The sequence below is a fragment of the Morone saxatilis genome, unplaced genomic scaffold (genome assembly GCF_004916995.1).
Source record: "Morone saxatilis isolate NCDOM2014 unplaced genomic scaffold, NCSU_SB_2.0 Contig8, whole genome shotgun sequence".
NCBI classification, from domain to species: domain Eukaryota; kingdom Metazoa; phylum Chordata; class Actinopteri; family Moronidae; genus Morone; species Morone saxatilis.
Window position 1 is genome coordinate 4,955,714 of NW_023340257.1, and position 14,837 is coordinate 4,970,550.

The window sequence follows — 14,837 nt, forward strand, 5'->3', positions numbered from 1 at the left end:
TGTAAAACGCTTTGAGTGGTCGGATGTCTCGAAAGGTGCTATATAAATGAACTGCATTTTTTTTTAAATTAACTTTTTCTACTGGAACAGAAATAAAAAATAGGGCAAAACTGGAAATGTTTTAGAAAAACACAGCCAAAAAGTGTCACCAGTTTGATTCAGTGGTCCATGGATTTAAATATGCATTTTTGTCATCAATTTAAAAACAATTAAAGCTCAGTTAAGTGTTAAGTGCAGTAAGATTTTTATATTTCAAATACAGTCTGTCCTCATATCATACACCTAACTAAGTGATGGTTACTTAAACAAACAAATATAGCAGACAGAGAAATATTCTCACTCTAGTAACATGCGTACGTGTTTATGGGTGTGTGTGTGTGTGCAGACAGCAGCTGTCTGTTGATCAAGGATGCTGTCTTAAAGTCAGACAGGTCACCTCGACTCGCAAGACCCCGCACTGACCCAGGGACGACATTTGATTCAAGGTAGAGATGCACAGCTGAGCCTGGACATCCAGATGCATCACCCAGGGCTAATTTGATCAGACAGATCGCTGGTCTTGATTGGGGGGAGAGCATGAAAGAGGTCGTCCATCAGCCTCCTGCTGGCACATGCCGTGTGTGAGGCATCGTCTGGAGGAATTTAGACAGAGGCTTCCCACAGAGTATCAGTCACTTGTCTGTTTCCTCATCCATTCCACATTTTCTCTGGTGTTTATAGGGTGTTACCTGTTTTTAAACAGCGTCAACATCCTAAAGATGAATCCACGTTTCTCACAAACCCCAGTGCTTCCTGTCACAAAGGAGATATTTGCCTCATCAGTCAAATGTTTTTCTTTTTTTTCTTTGCTGAAGGATAAATGTGCAAAATCAGCATTCAGATCCATAGCCACCACTGATGAAAGTAAGGACACAATCTCTGTGTTTTCTCAGGCAACTTTGGGTGGTTTTAGGAACCTGGGGAGAGTTGCTTTCAACAAGAGAAAAACTTGACATGGAGGGAATTTTACACCCTGATTATGTTTCCTGATTTTGTTTAAGATAAACTGGGCTAGTTTTTGGGCAATAAATACATACTTATAGTTTGTGTTTGAGCTGTAAGGATTGCCTACCCCTGAGATAACCTGACTGCTCCAGATGGTTTGTCACACAGAAGAATCTCGTACTTTCAAATAAATATTTGGCAGGTAATTGGATGAAATGTCTGTCTATCACCATGCAAGCTTCAACAAATCCTTGCTTTGAGCCGTGATTTTATGATCTTTTAACCAGCTGCCTCGCAAGGTTAGCATTTAGCTATGTTTTCACAGAAAGAACAGCTTCCTCTTCCTGTCATTTGCTGTTAGGCATGCAGCTAATGCAACCTGCAAACAGTTGAATGCTGTCAGAAAACCAAATGAGGCAATTCTCTTTTCACTTAGCTTTTTTTGTGGTAATTCTAGTGCCATACATAATTCAAGTGTAATTTACCTATAAGAAAATGCATCACATCGCTCCTTTAAGTTGGTTTCCTCATATGCCACATTTAATGACATTCTGTCTAAATTAAATTGGTAGATTTTTAGACTTTTTTTTGGTGGTTAATAAAAAAGATTTAGACGGTTAGTTCATTCTATGGCCTTGTCTAAATTGATCTCGATTCTTTTTTTTTATTACATCTAGGTGATAAAAGTTTCTACGGACTATGCTGGCACCACATACAACTTTGAAACAGGCTGCACAATAGTTTTTAAACTCCAGAGTTAGAGTTTCCTGAGCACTTTTTGAATCTTCTTTTCTTTCTTACGTCCTCTCATCTTCCTCCCTCTCATCTTCCTCCCTCTTGTTAATAGTCGTCTCTGAAACCTGGGGGCATGAAAGGAAACTTTCATTAAGTCGCTATCTCCCCTCGGCTTCTCGCCTCTTCCTCCTCATCTGCTAATGTATTTTAAACAAAATGAACTTCTGAATACCTCCAACCCAGAAAACCCTTCCAGAGAAGAATCTCCTCCTTTTCGTACATTGGTTTATCACAGAAGTCCAATTAATTTCTCATACAATCCAATCAGGCATTGCAAGTCGCTACATAATGACTGGAACGGGGGGGTGCGGTGGGGGAGATTGTTGCAGATATTAGTTTTACCTGCTGAAAAAAATGACTGTTAATAACAGACACAAAGTAGTTTAAGACAGCATGCAGGCCTATTGTGTTCAGTGTGATTCAGTATTTTAAGCTTATGCTGTTTGCATTGTTGAGAGAGATGGGCTGAGGTTTTTATTGGCGCGAAGAGATTTGCATTGAGCCACTATTGACCATGTCTTTTGTGCGCGGTTTCATATTCTCTAAATGCAGACTTGCATTCAAGCAACTCAAAGAGGGAGACTGTCAATCTTGAAGTTGTTTTCTGCATGAGCCAGTACTACTGAATGAGACCCTGCATGTGTTATAACTATGTTGATAATTGGATCGAGTCTTTACGATCCAAAAAATTGCCAGGCATCCAGGAAAGTAAGCGGGTGAAAGACTGACTCGCACACCTACATTCTTTCGTTCTTCAGCGGCGTAGTAATAGCAAGTGAGACTTCCATTGATCTAGAGGAATAGAACAAGTTCAAGTTTAAGTTTAAGTGTCACATATAATCATACACGTACAACCAATGTAATTCCATAAGCTCATACAGTTTGTTCAGTATAAATAGTGTAAAAAGTTCAAATAAGTAAGTAAAAAATATTCTTAATAGTAATAGAGGAGGGTGCAGTCTTAGGCAGCCTCCTCATTTAGGATCCCAGTGGTCTGAGGTGTACAGACTCTTCTTGTGCCGCAGTGCCGGCCTGGTATATCCAGTACCTTCTTTCCCATGATACACATTCGAATTAAGTCAGCTACGCCTTTTAAAATATATACTTTTCTAAGAGTGATAAATGAAGTTGTTGGTTGATAGCATCTTTTCAGACTTTCTCAATCGCATTTTATTTGAGCGATGCATGTAAAACAGCTGTTTTCACTGGATTTCTTAATAACCAGCTCCTTGGAATCGTTGGAATCACATTTTCTGTGTTATTTTAAAGCAAAGCACTTTAAACTTTTTTAGCTTTAAAGGAAATGAGGGTATTTTTAGTGTTTATGCTCATAATTCTAGTTTTTCTGAATGTGGGTTTTGCTGACTTTAGAAGGAGCCATAATTGTCCTTTAAGTTTGATAAATTAGCCTTTTGTCTTTGCAAGCACAGATGTACTTGTACTTTAGATGTTGTGACCCAAAGACTCATTTGCATTGGTAAATCATTTGGATGACCATTTTTGGGTTAGACATTTTGGGCTGCAGTGCAGTAGTTGCTGATGGGATACTGGCCCATTATGACCATGAAAGGTAGAATTGTCAGTTGTCAGTGGTGTGTCACTGTGTCCATATTTCCGCAGAATTTGATAACATGTCTCACGTAGAGAGATAAATGGAAATGCTCAGTGTACAGTTAGAACAAACCCTGTACTGTCTCCTCGTCTGACAGGGCTGAAAAGACTTTGGCGAGGGGAGAAAATCAATGAGAAGTCACCTCCAGCCTTTCAGCTGCAAAAAAAGAACGATGACTGGGATAATTGAGATCTAAATGATGTTTTCAGCAGGAATCTAAATTGAATGTGAAAGTGACATCATTACCTTCGGCTACCCCATGGAAAACACTTATTTTTTCAGGAAAGCAATCAAGCAAACACTCGGGGGACTTTCTTTGATTTTATAAGTGGACAGCAGTTGGAAATATATAATCTAATCTGTTACCGTCCATACAGAGTACATGTGACAGGTGTGACCTCAATGGAGACAGGGAAGGTAAAGCAAGTGATACAATATGTGTATGTTTATACAAGTGCTTTACAGTGGTCTTGTATGTACTTAGTGTACTGTATGTTTATCCTGAGTATTTAGCCGCTAATTGTATCTGCTGTTTAATGCTCTGTAGTTAGCATACAGTGGGTTTATCAGAGATTTTCTTTTCTTTTTTTGTTCTTTTTTATACCTATTTGATAGGACAGTTGAAGATAGACAGGAAAGGGTGTAGAAAGAGATGGGGGCTGTAAGGTCTCATCGGGAGCGCTCTACCAGGTGAGCTACCGTGCGCCCTGATCTGCATGTTGATGAGACTGAACTGCAGCTTGGGGTGATAATTCTCTGTGGATTCATCCCTACAAGAGACACCTTTCACATAACATGGTCATTTAACACATTGTTCATATGGAAAAAATATTGACTCGTGCAGCTTTAAAGAGGAGGAAATAAATCATCTCTATCCCAGAGGCAGTACTTTACTTGTAGCAACACACATTCAAAATACTATTACAGTAACATTATATTCTCCTCTAGATTGTCAGTCTAGGCCTGATTTTATTGATTTTTAAAATTGTAGACCTAAACATCATGCTATAAAAGTAAATCAAGGTTTATAATTCAAGCAACTGTGTCTGTCATCATTGATTTATTGTATGCTCTCTTCCCCATTTTCACATGCCGCTGTAAAAGCTAACAAGCACATTTCAGTGTGTTAGGCCACATCCATTGTGCACATCAGCAATGGCTAAATCTATTTTCAGTCATGACAATAAAAGATAGAGAACAGCATATCTTTTTACCAATTGGCATGATCTCTCCCCACAGTTGCCTCCTAACTGGTCCAGGCGTATAGTCAAAACAAACATCTCCTGAGCACAATTTGAACACTGAGCATCTGGCATTTTCAAATTGCTGATGTGCTGCTGTTGACTGCTGTCATCAGAAACTCCTTGTTAGTAAACCTTGGGATGTTTAGGGACCACACTACCTGATGAGGTTATGAAATTATGTTGTTTTAATTATGAAGCTGAACAAAAAAAAAGGGAAAACATTGAAGGTCCACGCAACATCTCAGCAATTTGAAAATGCCAGATGCTTGGTGTTCAAATTGTGCTCAGGAGATGTTTGTTTTGACTATAAGCCTGGACCAGTTAAGAGGCAACTGTGGGGGGAGATCATACTGGGGAGGAAGGAGATTCTGAGTGAGAAAAGGCACACCGCATTCAAACACACTGGCTGTCCCTCAGGCCCAGACCTGCTACGAGGAACACAAACCATTACCACAGGCTCAAATAATAGCACATGCAGCTGTCTCCCATTTTGCACCAAATTAATGGGAAATTGAGAAATTGTGCTATTTTGATCCTCAAGCATAATATCATTATGATTACTGAATTAAGCATAGTATTACACATTTTTGAATTGCAGTCATTTATTGTAACTGCAAAAGCTGAAAAGAAATCTACCAGGAACAAAAATCAGTGTCTTTTTTATGTAATCTGCTTTTACTGCATCCTCTGCCTAGTGCTCAACATCTCCAAATTAATTTAATTTGTAGAATGCTACATTATAACAAAAGTTATTTCAAAAAGGACACTTTTCATATAGAGCAGTTCTAGACCGCAGTCCAAACAAACAAATACAACAAAATACAATGTTTGTAAAATGGAATAGGGCATTGATCATTTCCAGATAAGACAGGAATAAAATATTCTACAGAGCTCTAGTCTGTGCTCTCTGGCAACCAGCCTTACTTTTACTGCTACCGTCAGCTCATCACTGACCGCACTCATTGAACACAGGAAATGGAGGATTTAGGCACAGAGTCACGGAAATAAACCAAATCACGTGGAGAAGAAGGATGTGGGAAACAAAGGGAAGAAATGTCAGAAATGGCTTCCCGCTGGGACACATGCCAATATGTAACATATTGGGGGGAGTAGCTGGAATAAACAGAAATAGACAATAAACAATAGAACCACAACAGCCCTAATTGTTATTGCTGATATCATTCAAACACAATCTGTCGGCTACATTTGGTGAGCAAGACACACAGGATGACGGACAGACATGAGATCGATACAGTCACGCTGGGTGTAAATAATATGCAAAATAGTAATTTAATAAGTGTAATCGGAGCATGCAGGTTCCATCATTCCAATCCTCTCAGTATGATATTACTCATTCATCACAGACAACATTATCTTCTCTTATATTCTGCAGAGGTGTCTTTCAATCTCCACTATCACAGTCTGCTTCGCAAATGAAATCAGCCTTTATTACAAACACACTTTCCAAAACCCCGTTCCAAGCAGTTTTCCATCATCTTTATTCCTTTCACATCCCACTATCCCTGGATTATATTACCTACCTTTTATGAGAGTGGGAAGTACCATAGGTCTTAGATAGGTGGAAATCATGCTGGAGAGGCCACTAAATGACAGGGTGGAGGAGCAATGACTTTTATTACCTTGCTGACTCTGACTGTGTGTGTTTGTTTGTGTGTGTTTGTGTGTGTGTGTTGTGCAGAGTGGTAAAGATAGTTATGAGTGTGTTTGTGTAATTGTGCACAGTGGTGTGTGACAATCCCTTTACATGTCAGCGAGTGGAGGTCGAGAGCCGTGTGTGTGTGTGTGTGTGAGACTGCTTATACACGTGTGTTTGACGTGTGTATCCAGCAGTTAAGTCTTGTCTTAATTGTCTAAAAACATAGTCCAAGTCAAGTAACAAGTCTTTAGTAACAAGTACAAGCCAAGTCTCAAGTCCTTCATGACAAGTCCAATTTAAGTATGTAATTTGTGACAAGTTAAAGTCAAGTCTTATTTCATCCATGACAAGTCATATCTAAAATAATTTTGAGACACCCTAAAGTCAAGTCTTAAGTAATTCATGACATGCCCAAGTCAAGTCCTAATTAATTTGCATCAAGTCTAAGATAAGATAAGATGATAAAATGTTCCTAACAAGTCCTTTGTGAGAAGTCTAAAGCAGGTTTTAATCATTATCTTTTGTGTCATGTTTAAGTCTAGAGTCTTTCATGGCATAGTCTTTGATCGCGATCGGGATATATATTTTATGAATTTCCCTCGGGATAAATAAAGTATCTCTTCTATCTATTACTCTATCTATCTATCTATCTATATCCTATCTATCTATCTATCTATCTATCTATCTATCTATCTATTCTATCTATCTATCTATCATGTCAAGTCTCACGTTATTTGAGACAAGCCATTTAACAGCAAGAATAACATAACGTCTCCAGTCCCCAAGGACAAGTCAAGTCACAATTATTGTATGCAAGTCAGTTCCTGAAGTCCTTCAGTCAGGCATTTCAACACTGAGAGCTGGGTTAATTATGCTTTTTTCACATAACTAATGCCAAGTCTCAATTCTGGATCTCTAATATGTAGTAATTATGTGTGTGGAATGTGTGAGTATATGTAAGAATGAAAAGAAATCTGTATTAAATTATACTTGTGTCCCTGTGTCCCTGACTTTGTAGGTCTTTGTGTGCATGAGGCGCCTAGTGCGCTGTACAGAAGTAATGCACTCGTTCACTCATTTTGGTGCCCACAGTATGTGCGTAGGTGCCTGTGTGTGAGTTTCTGAGAAACTGTAGCCCTTTGATATCACTTTGTGGTAAAAGGGAGCACCAAAGCCAAATAAAAGAAAATAACAGCACAGTAAAAGCTGCTGTTCTGTGCCATTCATCATATTAATCTGGACCAAATGGGTTCGCTGAATCCCCTCCTCTAGCGAATCTCTCCCTTTACCCTTCGCCCTTTCCTCCCTCTTGCTTTCTGTGTTTTTTTCCCCCCACCGATTTGTCTTACTTTCTGGCCAAATAACACTCTAAAACTCTTCGACCAGACTTTCTGCCTACCCAAATAGTTTTTAAGAGAGAAAGTTTATGTGCAGTGCAGCTCTTGCCTCCGACTGGCTAAAGCACTTCCTGGATTGAGGGTAGCTGTCAGAATCTGCAGTGAAGATTTATTGTACACATCCCACCCTGACCTTAAGTGTGGTAAGAGAAAAGGATGAGAAAGAGAGATGAATTGAAGAAGAGATAGAGACAGAGAGGTGGAGGAATAAGCAAGCCTGGTAGAGGGCTAGTAAATTTGGCGTAGGAGTATTGAGGACGCATGTGTTGTCAGGGTTTAGGTAATCAAGAGGAGGTGTGTGATGGATGTAGTGTGGCAGTAGGCGAGAGAGATGGCATGATGCCCCCCCCCAAAGTATGTCTCCTTCCACTGCTCTGCTAAAGATCTAAACGTCTGTGTCACCACTGCTTGGTTTGTACTGACAGTTTAAACCTGTGGGATCATGTTTTACTTTCTTTTCTCTCACTGAGGCTGCTGTTGTTTCACAATCTCTTCTCTCCTACCTTTCTCCCTCACCCAGATGTCCCCCTTCCCTCACCGTCACAGTCGTTTCCTCTATTGCAATATGTTTAAAGACCGCAGTCGCCAAGTGGCTCCAGGAGAGTGACTCACAGTGTCTGCCAGACTGATGCAACAAACAAATCCAGCATCAGGCATGCATTAAATTATGAGTTAAGGCCTTACAGGGAATCAGCACTACATAACACCTACATACTATGATGCCTGAATATGCGTCTGCCCACCAGCCCTGTATGTATACCTAAATCACCAGGCGAAAGAAACTTTCCTGTGGTTTTTTAAATCATTCTCGCTTCATGAGCCAAGGATTAGACTGTTAGAGATTTCCATATGCAGATGTCACATGGCTCAGAAAAGGTCAACATGGAAATATCTGTGGACATGTATTGAAATGAACAAATTCAATGTGTGACAGGTGTAGTGCGATCATCCTACAATCTCCACAACAGTGGAGGCTGTATGTGCAATAGTATGCTAATGTCACAAAAAACACTACCTGTTGCCATGGCACTTTATAGATTTTCTCCAACTAGTGCAGCCAAAAGTAGAACCACAACAAGGTAAGATTGTTTACCTTGACGACATGCTTTAGGAGCTGGCCACTAACAAAGTGAAATCCTGTCACCTGCAGCTCTTTACCTAACGTCTCACTGTGACTGTTTGTCTTTGTACTGTTCCTCCCTGCAATGTTTAAAACTGATCCGCTGACCAAATAGCACAGAATATGTTCATATCTGGTTGATTAGAGCTCTTTTTATCCCTCCCCCTCTGGATGGCAACAGGATGTCAAACAAACAAACAACCGTTTATTGTTTGGCTGCAAACAACAAAGTTTATATATATAGATATAAAATGCTCATATAGAAATGTATAGAAACTGCTGTTTGCATTTTTTAGGTGTGATGTTAGTAATAGAAATATTTTCCGAATATTTAAAGTTGAAGTTGCCTCCCTGTGACATTACAATACTGACAATGGCCCCAAGCCAATTTGAGTTTGAGACCATCACCATTTTTAAAGTTAAGAAGATAAGTTACTGCACAAGGTCTAAAATAATAAGTTGCAATGGCAAGATGCTTCCATTGCTTTCTACCATTTTACTGACTTTTGGTCCACCCCTCATGGCCATCATTCAACCCAAACAAAGCCATGACTTTGTTTTGCTCTAACTGTAGCCTAAAGGTGTGATTACTTTAAATGCACCTTTCAGGCTCTCAAACTTCAAGGGCCCAGCTCCTCCCTCCTTACAAATCACTTAAACCCCTGCACATCTCATACACACAGTAGAGCCCCTGGTGCCAGTGTTAGACTTTAGTGCACTCCTGGTCCCATTTCAAACCAATGGCTACAACACTCAGATCTGAGGGATATGTCTGACTTGAATTTAAAGCACTAGCAACAGGCTTAAGTGTTGCAGCATGTTTGCATTTTTATACCATATGAGAGCAGACTGGGGAATAAAAGGAGAGGATGATGAAAAAGACTGGGTGATACTGTAAGGGTAGACAAATAATTAACTAATTATTGGCCACGTATCACTTGGTTTATATCATTTAGCTCTAATATGAGTGGAAAATCCTTCCATCCCACATATCCAGCTGCAAATTCAAATCACAAAATACTGACTACAAGCCCAAAATATTGCCTGTTTACAACCTGTCTAAAAATATCACTGTCAGGGCTCAAACACTGGATACTGATACAGACAGTGGTAATTCACAGCTGAAGCTACAAAGCAGCTAGATTTTGTGGTGCAGCTGCTGAGATGCCATGCCTGGCTGAGTATCCTACTGGAGATCAACTGGGGTGAAATAAAGTAATCCCAGTTTCTGTAACTGAATATTCTGTTTGCTAACAGACCCAAAGGAAATTACTTCAGGGACCCTTGAATCCAAAAAGTTTGGGACTAAATCTAGTGTTAAGAAATTATATAAGAAAGTTTTGTGTAAGTGTGTGCCTTTTTTTTAAGATATCTAGAAATTTAAAGGAAAAGCTGCCAGACTAAAAGTTTGACTTTAAAGTAAAATTGCCTTTTTTATACAGTTGTTTTGCTTTAACGTTCTCCCAGTTCACCATTTTTTTAATCATCATATGCTTGGCACATAAACCTTATTTCAGCAGGACAAAAAAGCACAAATCAATGATCAGTGATTTTTTTTTTTTTTTTTTTTTACTTTTTTTGGCACTGTAAAAACAATGACATTCTGAAATCCAAAGTGGATACGTTTAGGTGAACAGTGGGTAAGATGTTTAACCATACGAGCTGGTATTGTTGCTGCCCATTTGACTTATGCCAGACATTAAACCATTCCACAGTGAGTGCATGTTCAATATCTTTTGTTTTCCATTAGATTTTATGGTAGTCTGAAAATGTCCTCCTGCTGGGTTTTAAATATTCTGTCTACCTTTCTTTTCCCTTGGATCTGCTTAGCAGTTTTGTTTTCTTTGTTCTCACCCTCTGTTCCTGGTTTGTAATAGACTTGTTCTATTCACAGGGAATTATAAAAGAAACATGCAAGGTAATCAGAAGCGCTTCTGATAGATAATTAGCTGTTGTCCCACAAATCAACACCTCTCCTGAGCTCCTGACAGACATTTGGAGGGAATTAGAATGTTTAAACACTATGTGCAGTAAACTCACAATGGTGACACTGTGAGCCATCCCTCAGACAAAATCGAGACAACAATGCAATCGGTGACTACCCTGTTGATATCAACTTGAGCCCTGTTTTTTTAGTAAAGATTTATTTTATTTTGACAAATTGGCACCATTGAAAGTATTTTTTAGCTATAAGCAGTATGTATTTGCAACGTAACCATGAATATACAGAATCACTTTGGTACTGAAGGAAACTTGACCCGATTATTCTCAGGCAAGTTGGGGATTTAAAAGGTGCATCTTTTCTCTTCGATGCCAATAGACCTTCTTCACAGCAGCCATTTCGACATTAAATAGTAGGCCACTGGTTCTCAAACTATGGTACATGTACCACTGGTAGTGAGGAAAATTCTCTGAAATATTTTATATTTATTTCGTATGAAAACACTTAACCAATGAGATTGCTGAAATGTAATTAAGACTATGTTTTGCATTTCCTGTAATATATAGTTTTAATATCACCCTGCTACAAAGTCACGTTAATGCACGTAGCGCATTCATAAATCCATGATTAGTTATGAGCTCAAATGTGATGACAAATGTTTTAGAAACACTGTAGTAGGCTAAACAGAGTGTTACGAACTATAATTATTAATTTTTACATTTAGTGTAGCAGAGCCTTTCCAGTGAGCCAGCATGTACAATAGCAGCACCCTGACTCTGTTTGACCTGAATGGAACAGAAGCTAATTAGTATCAATGGTAACACATGTGTTTACCTTACAATTTAACATAAAAATGGCTGCTGTGAAAAGGGTCTATACGGGAGTATGTGCAAGTCAAACTGAATCTAAAATGTGCGTAACATGTCTGTGATTTCAGATTGAACTGAGTTGTGACTCCGACTACAATTTTTGACGCAAACTCTGGCAATCTGGCGCTGAGGGTTTTAAAGTATTTTAATTTCCTTCATGATTTGTGTGTCCAGTCACTGCTGACTGTGTTGATAAATGAGACAAATCATTGGGCCAATCTTTAATAACTGACTTTCTGTTGTTTTCAGAACACCGGCATGCACTTGTCTCTTCCCCTCCAAGGAAGTTTCCACTTTGTCCATCAACAGTTTTAAATTGGTTAAAATCACAGTTTTCTTTAGCATTACAGGTTGATGCAGAAGTTTATTTTGGTGACTTACAGCAAACTGCTCGACTGAAGTATTTTTCATTAATGATCACCAAAAGCTCAAGATTTTTTTTTATTTTAGCACTAAACATCAAAAGGTAACTTGACCACAGTTTGGAGTCACGGATGTTAAAGTTAGTGTTATGTGTGAAAAGTGTGTTATTGCGTATAATATAAAAACTGGGAGGTATAACCAAAGCTTTTAGGTACTTAAATGTCAAGGGTACTGCTGTTCTGAAAGAACTTACACCACTGTGAAAATTGTGTCCTGTCAGAAATGCAGTGCATTGAGAGTATATACCTGGCTGTTTTAACATTTTTTTTAACATTAATTAAAGCTCAAAATATGGAAATAGGCAGGAACATTTCATCTTTAATTTTAAGGTTTTTGTTCTCAAATAATTAAAAAAAAGAAAAAAATCTGTAAAGATTCCACAAAGAAAGGAGAGAGCAATATCAGACACAAACTTCTTAACTAATAAAATCTTGTGACACATCGGGTGTGTGGCACTTTTATGGATTACATAATGGTTATAATAACTGTTTCGGCATGAGCTCTTTGTGATCACCAGAAAAGATAGATGAGGGCAGATGAGTGGTGTGTGACTTGCCCTTCAGGCACCAGAATAAACTTTGACGCTGATGATACAAGATAAGTAGGTCACAAAAACTTTTCAGTGAAATAGTTCTGTCATCATTGTATTTGTCATACATCACTGTGAGTCCTGAATGGACTAAAAGGAAACAAAATGTTGGTCTTTACAAAACAAGGAAACTAAATTCAATATAAGATAGACTGGCAGATGACCTGTAGCATCAACCAGGGCTCAATTTAAACTCAGGACATTGTATGCTACATACATTGTATTGGATGCATCTTAGACCACTAAACCACTGGGACGCCCCCAAATTTGTAATATTACACAGTATTTCTCTCCACTCTAAGAATTCTATTGCTCTATATAAACCCAACTGGGCGAGAAAGTCAATGTGATCAGTCTCACTAAAATTGCCATGCAGCCCAAAAACCCGGTGGATGTTAATGTGTGTTTGAGTGCGTGCACATAATGTAAGTGTGTGTGCGTGTGGCCCATTATGAGCTTGTGGAGAGGTCATTTGGCTGTTGACTCCCAGTCTCTGCCGGGAGCGGCTGCATAATTGCTACTCTAATTAGTCTCTTTTGCCAGCCAGTAATTCATAGTCACCTTCAAGTGCTTCCCCCATACACGCACACACATACACAGACATGCATACAGTACATGTGTATATACACACACACACACACACACACACATATTTAGCAGAAACCGTTCCTCCACTATCACTTTCTTTTAATTGTTTTTTTCTATTTTTGTAATTATAGGCTTTCAGACACCCTATTTTGGATGCTTACAACAATTGACATGATAATGGTTTCCATGTTGACACTGAGTTGACGATGATTTATGGCAATTATGTGTTAGCAAACAGCACTTTTGCTAATGAAGGTGGAGGCTAAGTATTTTTGAGGCCAGACAGGGACAGGATGAGAGCCTTAGCTTTAATGATACCAACATTCATTGAGCAGTTAGACAACAATTTGCAACAATATGTCTGATTTTATATAATCTGTAGCCACGTTAGCATATGGAGTGTCTGTTGATGCTGAAAGAGACAAAACATCTAAATTTTAAGGCTCCAAAATTCTTGGAGTACTTAATTTTTTTTTGCTAGGTTTTGGGGAGTGTCCCTTTCGCTATATGCTGCAGTCCTTGTCACCACTATCTCTGCAGTATAGACAGCTAGTGCTTATTTACACTGTAAAACCAGTTAATTAAAAAAAAAATTAAACTGATTATATCGAAAGTTTTAGGTACAACTAATTCAATTTTGTAAGTTAAAAAAAACATTCTTGATCAAGTAGTTTTAGTAAATTTAAGTGACACTGACTGAATTTTGTAATTTTTATTTGTACTGTAAATACAAAATTCCCAGTACAAAGTATTTAATCAACAATATGTTTTAACTTACACAAGTGAGTTTGTGTTACGAACTTATTTACTATTTTCAGTGTAATCCGGTTCAACACATTCTTTGATTTGAAATAACTTATCACATTACAGTGTACTTACTTTGCTGCTACAGCCCCAACTGATAACTACTGCTAGCCAGTGTTAGTAAAGCTTTACATAGATATTACTGTGTAATTTACTTTCATTGTAGTGTGTGCTACTGTTTCTAAATCAAGCATGTGACAGATAAAGATTTCAATGGTTTTGGTTTCAACATACTGTACCTCCATACCAGGAGACATGTTTGTTGTTTCCTACTTTTTGGTTCCATTACCATCCAGTACATGGCCATCACCACACTATATATAAAGTAACAGTCATTAGCTGGGCGGCAGTGACTTGTTGTCCTGTTGTCTTGTTGTCACCATGAGCTGGCCAGGCAACCAGTGGAGACTGTAGGAGGTCACTGATCCCAGCCAATAGTCCCTGTCATTTCTACACTTAGTTTTTTGGACAGATTTGACAAACAAGATATATAATGTGTTAATTAATGAGCTTTAGAGTGGCTTGAAGGTAGATTTTGATTCCTTTGGACAGAGGCCAGTGTGTTGGTCAAGGACAATTGCAAGAGTATTTGTACCTCTCCTATTCATATCTTTTGGGAAGCAATGAAACTAGAGCACCTTGAGAAAACTCACATTAAAGAAGGGAGAACACACAACTCCAAACAGGACATTCTTTCTCTGCAGCTACCCACTGAACTGCTACATTTATAAATATATTGCTAAACTAACTGCCATTTGCAATACAACTGCTTTCACGTATGAAGGAGCATCTGCGGCGGCTGTGGCTCAGAGG

General features: G+C 38.6%; 1 protein-coding gene across 1 annotated transcript in view; it reads left to right on the forward strand.

The window, feature by feature from the left end:
- LOC118341967 (calsyntenin-2-like) overlaps nucleotides 1-14,837 on the forward strand; it is a 139,961-nt gene that overhangs the window by 91,723 nt on the left and 33,401 nt on the right. The gene's annotated exons all lie outside the window — the stretch shown is intronic.